Source organism: Phyllobates terribilis, unplaced genomic scaffold, assembly GCF_046119375.1.
Source record: "Phyllobates terribilis strain yellow unplaced genomic scaffold, ASM4611937v1 Scaffold_5__5_contigs__length_657084704, whole genome shotgun sequence".
In the NCBI taxonomy this organism is placed as follows: domain Eukaryota; kingdom Metazoa; phylum Chordata; class Amphibia; order Anura; family Dendrobatidae; genus Phyllobates; species Phyllobates terribilis.
In genome coordinates this window covers 349,037,171-349,051,908 of record NW_027362765.1, presented here as the reverse complement: position 1 = coordinate 349,051,908, position 14,738 = coordinate 349,037,171, and the positions used below count along the sequence as shown (strand labels likewise).

The 14,738-nt window shown below is 49.8% G+C and overlaps 1 protein-coding gene across 2 annotated transcripts in view; it reads left to right on the top strand.

The window, feature by feature from the left end:
- LOC141273165 (pancreatic lipase-related protein 2-like) overlaps window positions 1–14,738 on the top strand; it is a 259,463-nt gene that overhangs the window by 45,850 nt on the left and 198,875 nt on the right. The gene's annotated exons all lie outside the window — the stretch shown is intronic.

Genomic DNA, 14,738 nt, shown 5'->3' with positions numbered 1-14,738 from the left:
TGGGGGGAATGTACTGTGAGGACATCATACTGTGTGTGGGGGAATGTACTGTGAGGACATCATACTGTGTGTGGGGGAATGTACTGTGAGGACATCATACTGTGTGTGGGGGAATGTACTGTGAGGACATCATACTGTGTGTGGGGGAATGTACTGTGGGGACATCATACTGTGTGTGGGGGAATGTACTGTGAGGACATCATACTGTGTGTGGGGGAATGTACTGTGGAGACATCATACTGTGTGTGGGGGAATGTACTGTGGAGACATCATACTGTGTGTGGGGGGAATGTACTGTGGGGACAGCATACTGTGTGTGGGAGGAATGTACTGTGAGGACATCATACTGTGTGTGGGAGGAATGTACTGTGAGGACATCATACTGTGTGGGGGGAATGTACTGTGGGGACATCATACTGTGTGTGAGGGGAATGTACTGTGAGGACATCATACTGTGTGTGGGGGAATGTACTGTGGGGACATCATACTGTGTGTGGGGGAATGTACTGTGGGGACATCATACTGTGTGTGGGGGGAATGTACTGTGAGGACATCATACTGTGTGTGTGGAGGGAATGTACTGTGGAGACATCATACTGTGTGTGGAGGGAATGTACTGTGGAGACATCATACTGTGTGTGGGGGAATGTACTGTGGAGACAGCATACTGTGTGTGGGAGGAATGTACTGTGAGGACATCATACTGTGTGTGGGGGAATGTACTGTGGGGACATCATACTGTGTGTGGGGGAATGTACTGTGGGGACATCATACTGTGTGTGGGAGGAATGTACTGTGGGGACATCATACTGTGTGTGTGGGAGGAATGTACTGTGAGGACATCATACTGTGTGTGGGGGAATGTACTGTGGGGACATCATACTGTGTGTGGAGGAATGTACTGTGGGGACATCATACTGTGTGTGTGGAGGGAATGTACTGTGAGGACATCATACTGTGTGGGGGGAATGTACTGTGGGGACATCATACTGTGTGTGGGGGAATGTACTGTGGGGACATCATACTGTGTGTGGGGGGAATGTACTGTGAGGACATCATACTGTGTGTGTGGAGGGAATGTACTGTGGGGACATCATACTGTGTGTGGGGGGAATGTACTGTGAGGACATCATACTGTGTGTGGAGGAATGTACTGTGAGGACATCATACTGTGTGTGGAGGAATGTACTGTGGGGACATCATACTGTGTGTGGAGGAATGTACTGTGGGGACATCATACTGTGTGTGGAGGAATGTACTGTGAGGACATCATACCGTGTGTGGAGGAATGTACTGTGAGGACATCATACTGTGTGTGGAGGAATGTACTGTGGGGACATCATACTGTGTGTGGAGGAATGTACTGTGAGGACATCATACTGTGTGTGGAGGAATGTACTGTGGGGACATCATACTGTGTGTGGAGGAATGTACTGTGGGGACATCATACTGTGTGTGGGGGGAATGTACTGTGGGGACATCATACTGTGTGTGGAGGAATGTACTGTGAGGACATCATACTGTGTGTGGGGAATGTACTGTGGGGACATCATACTGTGTGTGTGGAGGGAATGTACTGTGGAGACATCATACTGTGTGGGGGAATGTACTGTGGGGACATCATACTGTGTGTGGGGGAATGTACTGTGGAGACATCATACTGTGTGGGGGGAATGTACTGTGAGGACATCATACTGTGTGTGGAGGAATGTACTGTGGAGACATCATACTGTGTGTGGAGGGAATGTACTGTGAGGACATCATACTGTGTGTAGGGGAGAATGTACTGTGGGGACATCATACTGTGTGTGGAGGAATGTACTGTGAGGACATCATACTGTGTGTGGGGGAATGTACTGTGGAGACATCATACTGTGTGGGGGGAATGTACTGTGAGGACATCATACTGTGTGTGGAGGAATGTACTGTGAGGACATCATACTGTGTGTGGGGGGAATGTACTGTGGAGACATCATACTGTGTGTGGAGGAATGTACTGTGAGGACATCATACTGTGTGTGGGGGGAATGTACTGTGGAGACATCATACTGTGTGTGGAGTAATGTACTGTGAGGACATCATACTGTGTGTGGGGAATGTACTGTGAGGACATCATACTGTGTGTGGGGGGAATGTACTGTGGGGACATCATACTGTGTGGGGGAATGTACTGTGGGGACATCATACTGTGTGTGGAGGGAATGTACTGTGAGGACATCATACTGTGTGTGGGGGGAATGTACTGTGGAGACATCATACTGTGTGTGGAGGGAATGTACTGTGAGGACATCATACTGTGTGTGGGGGGAATGTACTGTGGAGACATCATACTGTGTGTGGAGGGAATGTACTGTGAGGACATCATACTGTGTGTGGGGGGAATGTACTGTGGGGACATCATACTGTGTGGGGGAATGTACTGTGGGGACATCATACTGTGTGTGGAGGGAATGTACTGTGGAGACATCATACTGTGTGTGGAGGGAATGTACTGTGAGGACATCATACTGTGTGTGGGGGGAATGTACTGTGAGGACATCATACTGTGTGTGGAGGGAATGTACTGTGAGGACATCATACTGTGTGTGGGGGGAATGTACTGTGGGGACATCATACTGTGTGGGGGAATGTACTGTGGGGACATCATACTGTGTGTGGAGGGAATGTACTGTGGAGACATCATACTGTGTGTGGGGGAATGTACTGTGGAGACATCATACTGTGTGTGGAGGGAATGTACTGTGGGGACATCATACTGTGTGTAGGGGAGAATGTACTGTGGGGACATCATACTGTGTGGGGAAATGTACTGTGGGGACATCATACTGTGTGTGGAGGGAATGTACTGTGGAGACATCATACTGTGTGTGGGGGAATGTACTGTGGAGACATCATACTGTGTGTGGGGGAATGTACTGTGGAGACATCATACTGTGTGTGGGTGAATGTACTGTGAGGATGTCATACTGTGTGTGGGGGAATGTACTGTTGGGACATCATACTGTGTGTGGGGGAATGTACTGTGGAGACATCATACTGTGTGTGGGGGAATGTACTGTGAGGACATCATACTGTGTGTGGAGGAATGTACTGTGAGGACATCATACTGTGTGTGGGGGAATGTACTGTGAGGACATCATACTGTGTGTGGGGGAATGTACTGTGAGGACATCATACTGTGTGTGGGGGAATGTACTGTGGGGACATCATACTGTGTGTGGGGGGAATGTACTGTGGAGACATCATACTGTGTGTGAGGGGAATGTACTGTGAGGACATCATACTGTGTGTGGGGAATGTACTGTGGGGACATCATACTGTGTGTGGAGGAATGTACTGTGGGGACATCATACTGTGTGTGGAGGAATGTACTGTGAGGACATCATACTGTGTGTGTGAGGAATGTACTGTGAGGACATCATACTGTGTGTGGAGGGAATGTACTGTGGGGACATCATACTGTGTGTGGGGGGAATGTACTGTGGAGACATCATACTGTGTGTGGAGGAATGTACTGTGAGGACATCATACTGTGTGGGGGGAATGTACTGTGGAGACATCATACTGTGTGTGGAGGGAATGTACTGTGGGGACATCATACTGTGTGTGTGGAGGGAATGTACTGTGAGGACATCATACTGTGTGGGGGGAATGTACTGTGGGGACATCATACTGTGTGTGGGGAATGTACTGTGGGGACATCATACTGTGTGTGGAGGGAATGTACTGTGAGGACATCATACTGTGTGTGTGGAGGGAATGTACTGTGAGGACATCATACTGTGTGGGGGGAATGTACTGTGGGGACATCATACTGTGTGTGTGGAGGGAATGTACTGTGAGGACATCATACTGTGTGGGGGGAATGTACTGTGGGGACATCATACTGTGTGTGGGGAATGTACTGTGGGAACATCATACTGTGTGTGGGGGAATGTACTGTGAGGACATCATACTGTGTGGGGGGAATGTACTGTGGAGACATCATACTGTGTGTGGAGGGAATGTACTGTGGGGACATCATACTGTGTGTGTGGAGGGAATGTACTGTGAGGACATCATACTGTGTGGGGGGAATGTACTGTGGGGACATCATACTGTGTGTGGGGAATGTACTGTGGGGACATCATACTGTGTGTGGAGGGAATGTACTGTGAGGACATCATACTGTGTGTGGGGAATGTACTGTAGGGACATCATACTGTGTGCGGAGGAATGTACTGTGAGGACATCATACTGTGTGTGGAGGAATGTACTGTGAGGACATCATACTGTGTGTGTCGGGAATGTACTGTGGAGACATCATACTGTGTGTGGGGAATGTACTGTGGGGACATCATACTGTGTGTGGAGGAATGTACTGTGAGGACATCATACTGTGTGTGTCGGGAATGTACTGTGGAGACATCATACTGTGTGTGGGGAATGTACTGTGAGGACATCATACTTCGTGTGGGGGAATGTACTGTGAGGACATCATACTGTGTGGAGGAATGTACTGTGAGGACATCATACTGTGTGTGGGGGAATGTACTGTGGAGAGATCATACTGTGTGTGGGGAATGTACTGTGAGGACATCATACTGTGTGTGGAGGAATGTACTGTGGAGAGATCATACTGTGTGTGGGGAATGTACTGTGGGGACATCATACTGTGTGTGGGGGAATGTACTGTGGGGACATCATACTGTGTGGGGGGAATGTACTGTGGAGAGATCATACTGTGTGTAGGGGAGAATGTACTGTGAGGACATCATACTGTGTGTGAGGGGAATGTACTGTGGGGACATCATACTGTGTGTGGGGGAATGTACTGTGGGCACATCATACTGTGTGTGGAGGAATGTACTGTGAGGACATCATACTGTGTGTGGAGGAATGTACTGTGAGGACATCATACTGTGTGTGGAGGAATGTACTGTGAGGACATCATACTGTGTGTGGGAGAATGTACTGTGAGGACATCATACTGTGTGTGGGAGAATGTACTGTGAGGACATCATACTGTGTGTGGAGGAATGTACTGTGGGGACATCATACTGTGTGTGGAGGAATGTACTGTGGAGACATCATACTGTGTGTGGAGGAATGTACTGTGGGGACATCATACTGTGTGTGGAGGAATGTACTGTGAGGACATCATACTGTGTGTGGAGGAATGTACTGTGGGGACATCATACTGTGTGTGGAGGAATGTACTGTGGGGACATCATACTGTGTGTGGAGGAATGTACTGTGAGGACATCATACTGTGTGTGGGGGGAATGTACTGTGAGGACATCATACTGTGTGTGGGGGGAATGTACTGTGGAGACATCATACTGTGTGTGGGGGGAATGTACTGTGGAGACATCATACTGTGTGTGGGGGAATGTACTGTGAGGACATCATACTGTGTGTGGGGGGAATGTACTGTGAGGACATCATACTGTGTGTGGGGGAATGTACTGTGGGGACATACTGTGTGTAGGGGGAATGTACTGTGGGGACATCATACTGTGTGTGGGGGAATGTACTGTGAGGATATCATACTGTGTGTGGGGGGAATGTACTGTGAGGACATCATACTGTGTATGGAGGTAGAATGTACTGTGGGGACATCATACTGTGTGTGGGGGATGTACTGTGGGGACATCATACTGTGTGTGGAGGAATGGGACATCATACTGTGTGGGGGGAATGTACTGTGGGGACATCATACTGTGTGTGGAGGAATGTACTGTGAGGACATCATACTGTGTGTGGGGAATGTACTGTGGAGACATCATACTGTGTGTGGGGAATGTACTGTGAGGACATCATACTGCGTGTGGGGGAATGTACTGTGAGGACATCATACTGTGTGGAGGAATGTACTGTGGGGACATCATACTGTGTGTGGGGGAATGTACTGTGGGGACATCATACTGTGTGGGGGGAATGTACTGTGGAGAGATCATACTGTGTGTGGAGGGAATGTACTGTGAGGACATCATACTGTGTGTGGGGGGAATGTACTGTGGGTGCATCATACTGTGTGTAGGGAAGAATGTACTGTGGGGGCATCATACTGTGTGTAGGGGAGAATGTACTGTGAGGACATCATACTGTGTGTGAGGGGAATGTACTGTGAGGACATCATACTGTGTGTGGGGTAATGTACTGTGGGGACATCATACTGTGTGTGGGGGATGTACTGTGGGGACATCATACTGTGTGTGGAGGAATGGGACATCATACTGTGTGGGGGGAATGTACTGTGGGGACATCATACTGTGTGTGGAGGAATGTACTGTGAGGACATCATACTGTGTGTGGAGGAATGTACTGTGAGGACATCATACTGTGTGTGGAGTAATGTACTGTGAGGACATCATACTGTGTGTGGGAGAATGTACTGTGAGGACATCATACTGTGTGTGGAGGAATGTACTGTGGGGACATCATACTGTGTGTGGAGGAATGTACTGTGAGGACATCATACTGTGTGTGGAGGAATGTACTGTGAGGACATCATACTGTGTGTGGGAGAATGTACTGTGAGGACATCATACTGTGTGTGGAGGAATGTACTGTGGGGACATCATACTGTGTGTGGGGGAATGTACTGTGGAGACATCATACTGTGTGTAGGGGAGAATGTACTGTGAGGACATCATACTGTGTGTGAGGGGAATGTACTGTGAGGACATCATACTGTGTGTGGGGTAATGTACTGTGGGGACATCATACTGTGTGTGGGGGATGTACTGTGGGGACATCATACTGTGTGTGGGGGGAATGTACTGTGAGGACATCATACTGTGTGTGGGGGAATGTACTGTGGAGACATCATACTGTGTGTGGGGGGAATGTACTGTGGAGACATCATACTGTGTGTGGAGGAATTTACTGTGAGGACATCATACTGTGTGTGGGGGAATGTACTCTGAGGACATCATACTGTGTGTGGGGGAATGTACTGTGAGGCATCATACTGTGTGTGGGGGGAATGTACTGTGAGGACATCATACTGTGTGTGGGGGAATGTACTGTGGGGACATCATACTGTGTGTGGGGGAATGTACTGTGGAGACATCATACTGTGTGTAGGGGGAATGTCCTGTGGGGACATCATACTGTGTGTGGGGGAATGTACTGTGAGGATATCATACTGTGTGTGGGGGGAATGTACTGTGAGGACATCATACTGTGTGTGGGGGATGTACTGTGGGGACATCATACTGTGTGTGGAGGAATGGGACATCATACTGTGTGGGGGGAATGTACTGTGGGGACATCATACTGTGTGTGGAGGAATGTACTGTGAGGACATCATACTGTGTGTGGAGGAATGTACTGTGAGGACATCATACTGTGTGTGGAGGAATGTACTGTGAGGACATCATACTGTGTGTGGGAGAATGTACTGTGAGGACATCATACTGTGTGTGGAGGAATGTACTGTGGGGACATCATACTGTGTGTGGAGGAATGTACTGTGGAGACATCATACTGTGTGTGGGGGGAATGTACTGTGGAGACATCATACTGTGTGTGGGGGAATGTACTGTGAGGACATCATACTGTGTGTGGTGGAATGTACTGTGAGGACATCATACTGTGTGTGGAGGAATTTACTGTGAGGACATCATACTGTGTGTGGGGGAATGTACTGTGAGGACATCATACTGTGTGTGGGGGAATGTACTGTGAGGACATCATACTGTGTGTGGGGGGAATGTACTGTGAGGACATCATACTGTGTGTGGGGGAATGTACTGTGGGGACATACTGTGTGTAGGGGGAATGTACTGTGGGGACATCATACTGTGTGTGTGGGGGAATGTACTGTGAGGATATCATACTGTGTGTGGGGGGAATGTACTGTGAGGACATCATACTGTGTATGGAGGTAGAATGTACTGTGGGGACATCATACTGTGTGGGGGGAATGTACTGTGGGGACATCATACTGTGAGCGGGCAATGTACTGTGGGGACATCATACTGTGTGTGTGGGGAATGTACTGTGGGGACATCATACTGTGTGTGGGGGGAATGTACTGTGGGTGCATCATACTGTGTGTAGGGGAGAATGTAATGTGGGGGCATCATACTGTGTGTAGGGGAGAATGTACTGTGAGGACATCATACTGTGTGTGAGGGGAATGTACTGTGAGGACATCATACTGTGTGTGGGGTAATGTACTGTGGGGACATCATACTGTGTGTGGGGGATGTACTGTGGGGACATCATACTGTGTGTGGAGGAATGGGACATCATACTGTGTGGGGGGAATGTACTGTGGGGACATCATACTGTGTGTGGAGGAATGTACTGTGAGGACATCATACTGTGTGTGGAGGAATGTACTGTGAGGACATCATACTGTGTGTGGAGGAATGTACTGTGAGGACATCATACTGTGTGTGGGGATGTACTGTGAGGACATCATACTGTGTGTGGAGGGAATGTACTGTGAGGACATCATACTGTGTGTGGGAGAATGTACTGTGAGGACATCATACTGTGTGTGGAGGAATGTACTGTGGGGACATCATACTGTGTGTGGAGGAATGTACTGTGGAGACATCATACTGTGTGTGGGGGGAATGTACTGTGAAGACATCATACTGTGTGTGGGGGAATGTACTGTGAGGACATCATACTGTGTGTGGGGATGTACTGTGAGGACATCATACTGTGTGTGGAGGAATTTACTGTGAGGACATCATACTGTGTGTGGGGGAATGTACTGTGAGGACATCATACTGTGTGTGGGGGAATGTACTGTGAGGACATCATACTGTGTGTGGGGGGAATGTACTGTGAGGACATCATACTGTGTGTGGGGGAATGTACTGTGGGGACATACTGTGTGTAGGGGGAATGTACTGTGGGGACATCATACTGTGTGTGGGGGAATGTACTGTGAGGATATCATACTGTGTGTGGGGGGAATGTACTGTGAGGACATCATACTGTGTATGGAGGTAGAATGTACTGTGGGGACATCATACTGTGAGCGGGCAATGTACTGTGGGGACATCATACTGTGTGTGTGGGGAATGTACTGTGGGGACATCATACTGTGTGTGGGGGGAATGTACTGTGAGGACATCATACTGTGTGTGGGGGGAATGTACTGTGAGGACATCATACTGTGTGTGGGGGGAATGTACTGTGAGGACATCATACTGTGTGTGGGGAATGTACTGTGAGGACATCATACTGTGTGTGGGGGAATGTACTGTGAGGACATCATACTGTGTGTGGGGGGAATGTACTGTGAGGACATCATACTGTGTGTGGGGGGAATGTACTGTGAGGACATCATACTGTGTGTGGGGGGAATGTACTGTGAGGACATCATACTGTGTGTGGGGAATGTACTGTGAGGACATCATACTGTGTGTGGGGGAATGTACTGTGAGGACATCATACTGTGTGTGGGGGAATGTACTGTGGGGACATCATACTGTGTATGGGGAATGTACTGTGAGGACATCATACTGTGTGTGGGGGAATGTACTGTGAGGACATCATACTGTGTGTGGGGGAATGTACTGTGAGGACATCATACTGTGTGTGGGGGAATGTACTGTGAGGACATCATACTGTGTATGGGGAATGTACTGTGAGGACATCATACTGTGTGTGGGGGAATGTACTGTGAGGACATCATACTGTGTGTGGGGGAATGTACTGTGGGGACATCATACTGTGTGTGGGGAATGTACTGTGGGGACATAATACTGTGTGCGGGGGAATGTACTGTGGGGACATAATACTGTGTGCGGGGGAATGTACTGTGGGGACATCATACTGTGTGGGGGGAATGTACTGTGGGGACATCATACTGTGTGCGGGGGAATGTACTGTGGGGACATCATACTGTGTGGGGGGAATGTACTGTGGGGACATCATACTGTGTGGGTGGGAATGTACTGTGGGGACATCATACTGTGTGTGGGGAAATGTCCTGTGGGGACATCAAGGGTGGAGGAGACAAGACAAACAGTTGCACCCCTGTACTAGAGGGTTCCATAACAGACTGCTCTCTCCTCGTGTAACGAGGATGAAAGCCGAGTCTCTAGCGCCCTCTATTGGAAATAACAATCCTATTGACGCGCCCCCAGGGCAGTGGGGTACTCGGTGTCCGGGCCTATGGATGCTGGGGGGAATATGTCACAGTGGCTGGCTCGGTCCATGGCCCAGGGCGGTCAACAAAAAGGGGATAGTTTATATGGGATTTGTAGGGGATTCCCGGACCTACTTGACCTTCACGGTGACTAGGATGAGGCTGTGGCAACTGCACCATGGAAGTGCCGAAGCCTCCGGTTTTTCCAGCCAAGACCTGGAGTAACACGACTGGGCCAGGGACGGGTCCCTTCTTGCAGCCTGATCCCTCTGACACCTGGCAGATTCGGGGCGTACGGGTGCCTTCCTGCACTCGCCATACCCCCTGGGATCCCTTCTATAGAACGGAGCCTTTCTCCTCTGCTCCCCTCCTGGGCCTCTATTGCTAGGCCCCACTTATGGAGCAGAGCTCCTGAAGAGACTCTGCTCCCCTCCTCTCCTTGCTACTCACTGACTGACTAACTGACTGACCTGTCACCCTAAGATGGCTTCCCTTTATATACCTCCTACAATGGTACTCCCCTACTCTACATCCTCCACCCACACCCACTACTGGTTCCCCCTCTTTTTGGTTCCCCCTACTCCAGCCAGGGACAGGGCTCAGCATAAACACGGTGCATCTTGCCCTTCTAGCCGGCCTGGAGTAGTGTAGTGTTGAATGTGGGTGTTGGGGTCCCCGGCAGCACTCCCTCCTTACCTGAGAGAAGGGGATACCGCACCTCTGGGTGAGGTGCAGTACCTCTGTGGCGACTGAACCCTCAGGGGCACCACACTCCCCCCTGGTAAAACACAGCACGTCCGCGGGCTGGAACTGAGCAAAAACACGGTATATTAGACATACAAATTTTTAGAATGCATTCGCATATAAGATTATAAACAAAACATTTCTTCCCTTTATGGGAGGCACTTTTCTTTGAACGTTACAGGTTAACATTATTACAAATGACTCACCCCCTGGGCCGTGGAGTACCCGGAACCGGGCTTCGGTGCGATGTTGGGTGTAGTAGTGGCGACCTGGTCCCGTGGCTCAGGGTGGTCAGACCAGTGGTAGTCTACTATGTGCTTTGCAATGTCCGACTACGCCACCCGTGGATTGCGGTCAGGGAGGACCGCCGCTGCAGGGCAGACCGCTGAGGCTGGTGTTGGGGATGCAGCAGGGAATAGTACAACTCCCCACGGGAGGAGTGTAGCCTCAGGGCAGTGTAATAGGATGCTGGGAGTGATGGTGCAGGTGCAGCAGTAACCATACAGAGTCCAATAATGCAGTCCAGGGTCTTTTACTGCAGAACTTATCACAGTCCCACCAGGAGTACAGGGTAGGAATGGACCTGGGTGTCTGAGGGCATTCGGGTGAGCTCCACTGGTCAGGGTGAGTGTGAAGGCCTCCCGTTCTCTCTCTGCCCTTGCTGACTATCTCCCCCTTTAGTGGTATGATAGCCCACGTCCCTGAGCTTGCCGTGTACTTCTCGCCTGTATGGCTTGCGACTCGGGCCTTAGGTACCTGTAGCTTCTCCATGCTGTGCCGGTCCCTCTGTGTGGCGGAGCCTCCAGGCTTCTTAGGCCAAGGGACCTGAAATCCCTCGCAGGTAGGTGATCTGCTGCAGGACTTGCAACCCTGACAGCCTCAGACCCCAGTGTCCGGTTGTGTAGTCTCTCTCTGCCAGGACCGGCTCTCATAGTTACATAGTAGTTACATAGTTTATAAGGCCGAAAAAAGACAAGCGTCCATCCAGTTCAGCCTATTTCTTGTGCACTGCAGCTATTCCGCTATTCCTATATCATGCGGTATAGGCCAATTTACATCATTGAGGAAAAATTCACTTCCCGACACCAATCTGGCAGTCAGATTAAATCCCTGGATTAATTAACTAAGCATAAGATGTAATTTTATTGTTCTCAAGAAAGGCGTCCAGGCCTCTCTTGAACTCATTAAGTGAGTTGGACATCAGAGAGTTCCAGAGTCTCACGGCTCTGACCGTAAAGAATCCCCTTCTATGCTGGTGCAGGAACCTCCTTTCCTCCAGACGCATAGTGTGCCCCCTCGTCTTTGTCACCATCCTTGGTATAAACAGGTCATGGGAGAGATCTCTGTACTGCCCCCTGATGTATTTATACATGTTTATGAGGTCTCCCCTAAGCCTTCTCTTTTCCATTGTAAATAGGCCTAATTTTGACAACCTCTCTGGGTATTCTAGTCCCTCCATTCCCTTTATTACCTTAGTCGCCCTCCTTTGTACCCTCTCTAGCTCCAATATGTCTTTCCTGAGCACCGGAGCCCAGAACTGTGCACAATATTCTAAGTGCGGCTTTACCAGCGCTTTATACAGAGGAAGAACAATGTTCTCATCATATGCCCCTATTCCTCTTCTGATGCATGCCATGACTCTATTTGCCTTCGCAGCTGCTGCCTGACACTGGGCACTCCAATTTAATTTGCTATTAACCAAGACGCCCAGGTCCTTCTCCATGTCAGATTTCCCCAACGGTTTCCCATTTAATATGTATGGGTGACTGCTGTTTTTCTTTCCCATGTGCATGACCTTACATTTATCGGCATTGAACCCCATTTGCCATTTTTTGGCCCAACTCCCCAATTTATCTAAATCCTCCTGTCCTCTCGTCGCCTCTGTCCCTGGCTTTCTGTTCCTCCTTTGCCTCCTGGACTCCTCAGCTGCGGCTGACCTGTCCCTCTCTTCTGGGAACCCTTCTGGATGCTTCAGAAGTGGGTCCTGGTCTCTCTAACCCTGCCCTCAGTTCCAGCTTTTATAGGGGCAGCCTGCTCCCCCTACTGGCCTGGGACAGGAGGTGCTGCATACAAATGGTCCATGACCAGAGAACCTCCCTCCTGCTCTCAGACACAGCCTTACAAGTTTGTGGCATCCAGGCCTAGGGTGACACATTCCCCCCTAGGAAAGCTTATTACTCCGGGACTAAACAAGAAACACGATACAGGGTATAAATTATAACATAAACATAACAGAGAAGAAAACAACAAACAACACCACATATTGAGTTCTTTAGGTCACAGTATGGCCTGTGACCGGGTGTCCATTTCACCCAATAAGGCGAAGTCTCAACCGGTGCGGGGACCTGTCCAAAGCAAACCCCAAACGTTGGCCCTGGGCGTGGCTGTAAGGCGAAGCAAACTACTTTGGACCACTCGGGACCATGCCAGACAGGTTTTTCTTCCGTGGCCGTCTTCGCAAGAGGCACCAAGTGCAACTATTTACAAGGTAGTTCCGGTTATCCAAAGTTCATAACCTGTCAGTCCATATATCTAGAAAAACTGGAGAAAACACTATTAGTTACAGGTAACAAACATATTAAATATATACATGGTACATTTAGATCTTGTACCTATATCCTCCAGCGAGCTGGTGTTTGACCCCTAGTGCTCCTGGTTGACCTCCTTAACCCACTGTCTGGTGGTGGACCAACCTGACTTTCCCCACTATCATTGAGGGTACAGCTACTAGCTGGGTGTACAGGCAGGGCAGGCAGCTGTCTGCGGGTCCTTTGGCTTACCGCAGGCATGGCAGGCTCACTGTCAGCAGAGGGTTGACTCTCCTGGGCTGCTGGCGTGGGTTCTTCTGCCTCTGGGGTCGCTTGCTCTTCTTGTTCTTCCTGTCCTCCTGTAGGCTCCTGCTGGGTAGGCTGAAGGAAGTGTAGAACGGGTACCACTATTGCGCCATTTATCTGAGTCCAGGTCCGGGGGAACTCTCCGAGAACTGTGCTGATCATCTCTTCCTTGTCTTCTGCGGGTTCAAGGTCATCTTGATCTTCACTTGGACTCCGTAGTTGCTCGGGGCACCGTTTTAGGTGGTCTCTGGAGACGGTGCTAGTGGTTTCTCCTCCATCCTTGGTAATCACACATACCTTCGGGTTGTCGTGGTCGGACTGCAGTACTGTGTACGGGTCTCTCTCCCACTGGTCATCCAGCTTGTGTAACCTTCTCTTCCGCTTCAGGACCTGCTCACCAGGTTCCAGGGGACCAGCAGGGGCGTGTTGGTTGAAGAGCCTCTCTTGCTTTTCACTCGCTTGAGCCAGACTCCTCTCCACACTCTCCTGTACCTTCTTGCACTGTAGCCGCCATTCCGTATCCCAGTCCGTGTCTGGGGAGGTGTCCTCAGGTGTCAGGACTCCCATTTCCAGGTCGATCGGCAGCTTACCTGGTCTTGCTCGCATCAGGTAAGCCGGGGTGCAATTTGTAGCATTCACCGGGATATGGTTGTACAAGTCAATCAGGTCTGGCAGCTTCTCCGGCCACAGGCTGCGTTCTTCCAGGGGTAACGTCTTGAGGAGATCAATGATGATATTGTTCATCTTCTCACACAGCCCGTTGGTTTGCGGGTGGTAAGGCGTTGTCCGAATCTTCCTACAGCCGTAGAGGTTGCAGAACTCCTGGAATACTTCAGCCTCAAACGCTGGACCTTGATCTGTCAAGACCTGTTCCGGATACCCATGTGGACGGCAGAAGTGTTGCTGGAAGGCTCTGGCCGCTGTTTGGGCTGTCAGGTCTTTAACAGGAACCACTACCAGGAACCGGGAGTAATGGTCCACAATCGTCAGGGCATAGACGTAGCCCGACCGGCTTGGAGCCAATTTCACATGGTCCAGAGCTACCAGCTCAAGAGGCT